This window comes from Octopus bimaculoides, chromosome 3 (genome assembly GCF_046866305.1).
Source record: "Octopus bimaculoides isolate indiv1 chromosome 3, ASM4686630v1, whole genome shotgun sequence".
NCBI classification, from domain to species: Eukaryota; Metazoa; Mollusca; class Cephalopoda; order Octopoda; family Octopodidae; genus Octopus; species Octopus bimaculoides.
In genome coordinates, this window is record NC_142930.1 from 140,925,350 (window position 1) to 140,935,349 (window position 10,000).

At 32.7% G+C, this 10,000-nt stretch overlaps 1 protein-coding gene and 1 long non-coding RNA gene across 5 annotated transcripts in view; one reads left to right on the plus strand and one right to left on the minus strand.

The window, feature by feature from the left end:
* LOC106876727 (uncharacterized) overlaps positions 1-10,000 on the plus strand; it is a 1,066,253-nt gene that overhangs the window by 593,103 nt on the left and 463,150 nt on the right. The window lies entirely within an intron of this gene.
* Positions 711-10,000, minus strand: part of LOC128247272 (uncharacterized) — a 102,590-nt gene continuing 93,300 nt past the window's right edge. The window contains exon 2 of the long non-coding RNA XR_016241232.1: positions 711-1,006. This is a non-coding gene — a long non-coding RNA (uncharacterized LOC128247272). The remainder of the gene's footprint in view (positions 1,007-10,000) is intronic.

Consider the following 10,000-nt stretch of genomic DNA (forward strand, 5'->3'; position numbering starts at 1 on the left):
CAAAATTTAGGATTTATGGAGGGTCAAAGTTGAGAACAAAAACAGGACAGTGGAGACCGAATGAAAACGAACACAGAGGGTTGTTAGACCGGAATACACACACACACACACACACACACACACACACACACACACACACATACATACATATATATATATATATATATATATACATACATATATATATATATATATATATATATATATATATATATATATATATACAGGTTTGGCCAAAAGTCATCCGATTGTAAATCAAAATTCCATAAATATTTTCTGTTATTTTGTTTTGACTTGAATGGGAAAATGTGTTGCTGAAGAAGGACTTCAGTTTGAACAATTTTCCTGATGTTTCATATTTAGACGCTTATATTGAATTCATTAAGTTGTTAAACATAGATAACTCTTGGAATTAAATGGTTTTGATTTACTGTTAGTTGACTTTTGGCAAAAAGAGCAAAATATTCCATTGCTCCAGTTCACTCAGATGGCAAAACTGGGAAATTCTGTGATGGACCAGCATCCCATCCAGGAGGAAATATATATTTCGCAGAGTACAAGTAACTGGTCTTAAGAGCCTGTGACTCAGGAAGGATCTTTCATCCTTTTGATGTGTGTGTGTGTGTGTAACAGTGTGTGTATGTGTGTAGATGTGTATACAGGGTGAGAGAAAAGCAAGTAGGCATTAAAAATTGGTAATAAATTCCATATTCCTTTTCCAAATTTATTGAAACAAATGATAGATGTTCTTTATTACATGGGAAAATAAAAGTAAATCTTCATATTTCAATGTAAGCACCGGTGGCATCAACCAGTTTCCTCAAAAAGCCAAGCTTGGAATGAGCAACCTTCTGAAGGCATGGCAAATTTTTATTGTCTCTGGATGTAGTGTCGCATGTTTGCCTTTCCATGCATGCCACCATCTCTGAATCAAAACAACAAACTTCCACACTTCATAGCATGCTGCTATTTTAGCTCACTTCTGAACAGTCAGGCAACTGGCCATCTGGAAAATATGAAATAAGACAATAAAAAACCCCCATTAGTAATGTCTATTTAAAAAATGTTTTCGTCATGACTTCAGTGATACTAAAAATTCTAAAGCAATTTCTAATGCCTAGTTACTTTCCACCCACTCTGTATATATGTATATATATATATATATATATATATATATATATATATATATATATATATGACACTGCCTTTAGTCGAGCAAATCGACCCCAGGACGTATTCTTTGTAAGCCTAGTACTTATTCTATCGGCCTCTTTTGCCGAACCGCTAAGTTATAGTGACGTACACACATCAACATCGGTTGTCAAGCGATGTTAGGGGGACAAACAAGACACACATACATATAACATACACATACATATATATACAACAGGCTTCTTTCAATTTCCATCTACCAAATCCACTCGCAAGGCTTTGGTTGGCCCAAGGCTATAGTAGAAGACACTTGCCCAAGGTGCCACGCAGGGGGACTGAACCCAGAACCATGCTGTTTGTAAGAAAGCTACTTACCACACAGCCACTCCTGCGCCTATATATTTTGTTGTGACTGGGGAGAGTCATTCTCTTTTAGTGCCTTATAATTGCAAACCAAATCCAAAAGTGAATATATATATATAAAAGCACCCACTACACTCTCTGAGTGGTTGGCGTTAGGAAGGGCATCCAGCTGTAGAAACTCTGCCAAATTAGATTGGAGCCTGGTGTTGCCATCCGGTTTCACCAGTCCTCAGTCAAATCGTCCAACCCATGCTAGCATGGAAAGCGGACGTTAAACGATGATGATGATGATGATGATGATGATATATATATATATATGAGGAGCTGCTGGAAAGTTTCTGGTTTTAAAGGTGTCACAAAAGTCCTGGTTCAAGGCCCAACTTTCCGAGTTCTTTCACTGGGCTTAGGAAAACTGAAGAACCACTTCAATAAATGTATGCATCTGAGAAGGGAATATTTTGAGTAAAATCATAATTAAATGATCCTTCTGTAATTTCTTTTACCCAAAGTCAGGAACTTTTCAGCCCCCCCCCCTTGTGTGTGTGTGTGTGTATATATATATATATATATATATATATATATATATATATATATATATATACATATACACACACACACACATGTACATATGTATATATACACACACTAACACACGCACAAATACATGATATATAGTAGAATTACTTCCTGCTTTGAGGATCCCATTTTAAGAAAGGTTCTCATATTTTCAATGGTCTACTTAAAAACTGAATTTGTATTAGTCACATTAAATGAGTTATGTTTTTTTCTCATTGTTATTGCCCGACATCTTCAACTTTTCATAATTATTGCTTTGACATTTGATAAAGTAATGATATTCACAAATAATAACTTATAATTAGGATTCTGAAGTATCTGCCTATGAATAGCTTTTGTTTCTTCTGATACTGGATTAGCTATTCACATCCTTTGAGTTGGTAACCTTCATATAAATGTCTATCTAGGTCTTATAACCTCGAACATTATATCAGCTTTTAGTTTTTCTTCCATTTGATGGAAATAATGTTTTGGATTGTTATTGCTTTGGATATTTCTATGAAAGAGTTACAACCACTTTTGTAATAAACTGCACTTCTTTGAGCATATCTGTGCATCTGTGTACATTTTAATGTTTCAGTATGTTACTGCTTCCTGTTCTCATATGGTTTAAATGGATCTGCCATATAGCATATTGCTGTCATTCATTCATTCTTTTTTTTATCAACTCACTTATTGTCTTGAAAGCTGAACTCAGCTTATTTCTTCATGCCTTCTTCACTTTTCTGTGCTACATGGCTTACCCAATACAACATTATTTCAATGAACATAACTGTGGCAAGCTGGCAGAATCAGAACATTGCAGTATTTTGTCTGACCCATTACTTCCAGAGTTCAAATTCTGTTTGGGTCAACTTTACTATACATCACTCCTTGGATCAAAAAAAAAAAAAGTACCAGTCAAGTACTGGGGCTGATGTAATCAACTTACATCCATCTCTAAAATTATTAACTTTCTGCCAAAATTTGAAACTATTTCAATGAGCTTTCTTTGTTCATTTACAGAATAAAATTATAAGTTCAGAAGTGTATTATAAAGGGTGCTGAACTTTTAATAATGTTACATATTCAAAGACAACTGGGAAATCACTTTACTGTACAGATCAAACTATTATTAAGAAGTGAAGCTTGTTGCTTCCAGATTTAATTCATTGCCTGGTTTAACATCACCAGCTGGTTGTTAGCTGTTTTTAGTGGAGTCCGCTCTGCTGAAAGCATTTCAATCAAATGTGTGAACCTAAATTTCTTTCTCTTTTCTATAGCCTCACAGGATCTGCAAAAGGTCAAAAGTGAGCTGTCTTTTCTCAAGTTTCTAAGTCATTAAAAACGTTCTGAGTGATCAGTAGATCATTAAATATTCATTCAAACCTGTCATTAATTTTCAGGCTTCATTGATATTTAGAACTATAACATGGTTTTGATTCGATATCATGTGATGATTGCAAGCAAATTTCACTGTCATACGAGAGTTGTCCTTCAATTCCAATCTTCTATGAAAACATATCTGGTCATGGGGAAATATTACCTTACTTGAAACAGATGAGGGTTGGCAACAGGAAGGTCATCCAGCTGTAAAAAAATCTGCTTCAACAAATTCCATCTGAGCCATGGTGGCATGGAAAAATTGGACATTAAAAAGATGATGTTGATGGTGTGTGTGTGTGTGTAATAAGGTGTATTATGAAGTAACATTTCATGAATTTTAATTTACGTTTTGATTTAGATACAGTTTAATATTGACCTACGTCGGTTAGTAACTCGCAAATGCAACTTTGCTATAATACCAGTGTAATTTCTTCGATGTCTTCACTGTAATATCCTTTCAGAATGAACTGGTTAGAATTTTGTGTTAGTTTTAGTATTGTGTTGGTGTTAAACGTTAACTCTGATGCCAACTTTATTTTATATGTAGTCATAAAATCAAACCAGACTATATGAATTAGTGTATTGTGGTGGGGACATTAGAAGATACTTTGCAATCACAGAGTTTTGGTTATCATTCCATTGTGCAACTCTCTTTTTTATTATAGATTTGGGTTGACTCAAGCTTTATGGTAGAAATTGGGTAGATTGACATATGCATAAGTAGATCAGACAATGTTCATCGTTGGACAGTAGACTTAATTTGTCATATTATTTATACACTACCATTAATTTTAAGCTGAGTCCACTCTGTTTCAAGCATTTGTATCTGATCTTCAGCTTGAGGATAGCTTGATATCTCAATGTGCCTTTTCCTATGGCAGCAACTCATGAGTTCATGTGTTCTGGTTTTTATTTCCCTCTCCTGCTCCATCGATCTCTGTGATCCTGAAAAATGTATGTGCAATGCTCTTTACCTTCTGACTAAGCCATATAAAACAAAAAAAAAAGAAGCTATGGTGCATAACTTTTTTGTCTCAAGTTGTCCAGGCTGGCAAACAGGTTGTACAAATAGCACACATTTTTGAAAAACTATTCCAGACAAGATAGGTCAGAAAAATAGATAAAAACTAATGATAAAATAATAACAATGACTTTAAATATTTGTTTTTGTTACAACCATTTAGAACATGTAAAATTCATTCCTGTATATGTGAGTACTTAAGGAAGCTATTTTAAATTTTGTGAAAAATCTCATACTTAAAATTTATGATACTAAAAAAAAAAACTGAAGTGAAGATATAAATCTTGTTTTTTGATTTGCCAGAAACACAACCAAGTAATCCTAACATGTCCTATTATCTTAAAAAAGATGACAGGACATCATCATCTTTCATCAGCAACATTTGCGTACACCTTTTCATGCTGGTATTGATGGGACAGTTTTTCTGAAGCAGTGTTTTATGGTTGGGTGCCCTTCTTGTTCCTAACTCTTTTAGTCACCTCTTACAACATGCTGGGACATAGTGTGCCCATTTTAGAACTGGGATACTCATAGTTTTGGACACAATTTTTTTATATAAGGATCAACAATTTATTAACTGCTACTAACTCATCATAAATTGAATTGCATTATTAATGAAACTTATTAATCTTGCTGGCCTCTGTGGAACTATTAAGGGATCACTGGAATAATTAGACTAAATATATAACAAATGTTTTCATGTCCAATAATAATATATGAAGCTATTGAAAGTTATTCTGACCAATTTATATAACAATTTGTCATTATTGGCATAATGACTACCAAGATACAACAAAATATGTGCTAAAATTTTCCAAGTGAAAAAAAGGAGAATTTTTTTGTTAATAAAACGCAACACAAAATAATATGAAAACTGGATTTGTTTTTCTTGGACATTGAACATTATTAGTATCCATGTATATAGATACTATCATAAAGGTTAACAAATGTATGAGGACCTAACAGTGAGCTGATTATATGATAAGTGGGAAATAGATAGTATTTATTTACAAAATGCTTCCAAATCTGTTAATATCATCATCATCATCATCCTTTTTAACATCCATTTTAAATGCTGGCATGGCTTGGGCAGTTTGACCAGAGCTGGTGAGCCAGAGAGCTGCACTAGGTTCCAATCTGATTTGGCCTGGTTTCTGCAACTGGATGCCCTTCCTAATGCCAACTACTTTACAATGTGTACTGGGTGCTTTTAACATGGCATTAGCACATATGTTATATGATTTGCAGTGTCTGTAAAGTTTTAGGAGATTGGTCCTTAGCTGAAAGATAAGAATTATAGTTATAATAATTTGCTGCAATTTAAAGTTAACAAATAATAATTATCAATATATGCGCAGGGCCAGAAATGTTAAGCAGAGGGTGTAAATCAATTTAATTAAGTTCAGTACTTCACTAGAGCTTTTTTTTTTATTATTATTGACTTTTGAGAGGTGAAATGCAAAGTTGATTGTGGCACACTTTGAACTCAGAGTATAAAGTGTTATAAAAAATTACATTGTTCAATTACTTTGCAATTTTACCAGTCTGTCACCTTTAAAGGTTTACAAATAATAAAATACACAATTAAGGAAAATCAAAGAACTCACTAATAGACAGTAAAGCTAAGTGAAAGAATCTCTGAGGTAGATCAAGAAAATTGTTAAAACCTTGGAATAAATATATTTTCTTTTGTGCTAAGTGTTCATTTTCTATTTATGTTAACTGGATAATGTCTGAGTATAGTAGACACTAACATACTTAATGTATGTTAATACCCATTTTACTAACATTCTTAATTTATGCTGGTCTTCTAATAGAAATTTTTTAATTAATTAAAATCACACCTGTACAGAAGAGGAAAAATAATTATCTTAATAACTAATTTTGATCAAGACAGACAGAAATGATTATCTTTGAATTATATTCATCTTTTACATTTTACTTATTTCAGTCATTAGACTGGGGCTACACCTGGATGAATGGTTTGTTGAAGGAATCAACCCCAATACTTATTTTTTCGTTGAGCCTGATACTTATTCTATCAGTCTCTTTTGTCAAACCCCTAAATTATGGGGATGTAAACACACCAACACCAGTTGTCAGGTGTTGGTGGGGGACAAACACACACACACACACACACATGCATATGTATATACTTACCTTGTGGTTGGGATGCAAGCTTCTTACTACACAATCATGCCTGGAGTGAATCTGACATTGAGTAATACTATGACAACTTAACACATATCCCAGTCTTATTAGACCTCATCACTCAAGCATGGTTTAACTATTACTTCTAAATATACTTAACTGAAAGTGAGGTTAAAATTCCTCTTTTTTCTTTGTACTTAGACTACCTCACTACCTTCAGCCGTATTTCTAGAAACATAAAGAAACCAAAAAGTGCTTTCTCAAATATTTCCATTCTAAATTTTGTTATCTTCAAACACTTCTTATAGTAAATATTTCAGATGACAAATTTATTACCATTTCCAAAATATTTATTACCTATTCTCAAATATTTATTACCATCTTCCTGTATAATTTCGTAAATAGATAATTTTAATCTGAAGAAAAATTTATATTGTGCTTGATCTTTTGATAGCCTATAATCCTAACTATTATCCTCTGCAGTTCTAAATTTTATAACAAATAAATTTTTTATCAATTTGACCTAAAAAAACAAATTATAAACAAAATTTATAGATTATTTTTTTCTCTTTTTACCTGTGCGTGTATATACATATGTGTGTACATACATATATATACGCAAAGATATACACATGCACACATATGTATGTATATATGTATATGTGTGTGTATGGATATATATATATATATATATGTGTGTATACATACATACATGCATACATATATATGTGTGTGTATATGTATGTATATATATGTGTGTGTATGTGTGTGTGTGTGTGTGTTGTAGATGAAAAGTTCAATAAAATTCAACAAAGTTTTATAGAAATTGTCTGTCACCAATTAAAATATACAAAAATATTAGAATATAATACAAAGATTATTAGAAAAAATTTTCTTCTTATATCAAAGTAGATTTGTCGATCTAATTCAAAATAAATGTTCTTTCCTGATTTTTACAATTTTTTTCATCTCTAGTAGAGAAGTCAAATGATGTCAGTATTGCTTGAATCAATAGAAATAAAGGCTAGAATCAATTCTAAGCTGTCTTAGTCATGTCTACATTAATATTCAAGCTAAGATTCTTTCAAATAAATGATAAATGTTTTTCATCTTCAGATATCATCATTTGTCAGTGATATACTACATTGCCATCATGGAATTGTAGATATTTATCAACTTTCATACAGATTATTAGTTGACCAAGTATATCATAGCATGGGAAACAAAAATGGTTTTATACATACATACATACATACATACACACATACATACTTACATATGCATATACATATATGTGTGTGTATACACATGCACACACACACATGTATATCACCATGCTGCATCAGAAATCTCTTTTGTTTATTAGCTCTGGTAGGTCTTCAGTTTTCTCTTTGTGCATCTCTGTCAACAATTTTAATGCAATCGAACATGTTTTGTGCTCTATTAGGATGCAAACATCTTCAAAATATTACAATCAATTAAGGCCTGGTGTTGAGCATTATACTACAAGCCAGGTAAGTCTAACCAACATTGAGCAACAACAGATGATATGGAGAGAATGTGTCTTTAACCCTTTAGCATTTAATCCGGCCATATCCAGCCCAAATATTCTCCCTGTTTTATGTTGAAACTGACCAGATTAACTGACCAGATTCAACCTCTCACTCTTACCCTACAATGTCAGCCTAACAATATACAAACGCACCATTAAAATCTTGAAGCTATAAAATGATGTCATTAATTCAAAACAATGTGAATAAATAGGCGCAGGAGTGGCTGTGTGGTAAGTAGCTTGCTTACTAGCCACATGGTTCCGGGTTCAGTCCCACTGTGTGGCATCTTGGGCAAGTGTCTTCTACTATAGCCTCGGGCCAACCAAAGCCTTGCGAGTGGATTTGGTAGATGGAAACTGAAAGAAGCCCATCGTATTTATATATATATATATATATATATATATATATATATATATATATATATATATGTATGTGTGTGTGTGTATATGTTTGTGTGTCTGTGTTTGTCCCCCCAACATCGCTTGACAACCGATGGTAGTGTGTTTACGTCCCCGTAACTAAGCGATTCGGCAAAAGAGCCCGATAGAATAAATACTAGGCATCCAAAGAATAAGTCCTGGGGTCGATTTGCTCAACTAAAGGCGATGCTCCAGCATGGCCGCAGTCAAATGACTAAAACAAGTAAAAGAGTAAAAGAGCATGTGGCCCTTATTATTGCTAAACCATGGGTTCAATTCCCTGGGTGGGTGGCACATTTCATGTTGCTCCAGTTGCCCTTTCGATCAGTGGCGAATGTTGGCCTGCTTGCCTTGCCAGCAGGATGGTATCATTTGAAGGCTTAAACAATTCACATGTGTATTGTGACCAGTGGTGTGTAACAACATCTGATAGCCTCATCAGTCACGTGATCACATGATTTTAGAAATAATCAGCAATGTGATCACTATCACATTATTTGCAAAAGTGGTGGGGAAGCAGATATGCAAGTATTCTAACTATCCTAAGATAAAGACTTCTGAAATATCTACAGTAAAATATATAAAAATGAGACTTTGCAATATAAGTACTGGAATTTTACTACTGTTATTGTAAAAATTCAAGAAGACAAAAACATTACAAAACGTTGTAGTTTATAGCATATTTACTTTGTTCTTCTATTCTAAATTCTCACTCTTTAAAAATTACTTTTTAGCTTTTTTTAACTCTATAGAATCGGTATATTTTCACTCTAATTACTTTTGGAATCTTTGTTTTTACTTCCAATTTAATCTTTGTTAAAAAACTATCTCTTTTTATTAGTTCTGTTTGTGTTTTTTTTTAACGTCTTCCTCTAGCTGATATTTTTGTTAAAAAAGAATACCAAGAGACAAATACTCTTAAGATATTAAGAAACTAAAATTGGAAACAAGGTAGCTAGTAGTCAAAGACATTTCATACATACATACATACATACATACATACATACATACTCATACATACATACATACTCATACATATATACACAAATATACATATATACATACACACACACTTATAAATACTTATACACTCACATACATATATTTATATCTATGTATATGCATACTTATGTAAAAAAGTTATATGTACATGCACAAACACACACACACATATACATAGGGTATATGTACACATATATCATATGAGAAAGAGAGAGAGAGAAAGAGATAGAAGGACGAAGAGAGCAAATTTTCAATTTCACATGTTTAAACTTTTAGTTTTATGTTCCAAAATTCCAGTAAAAGATAACGGTAAAAATTGGACAGCATTAACTTTATACAATAGACCAAATGAAAATATTTTCAAAATAAAAATCCTTATCCCAGTCACACTGAATAAT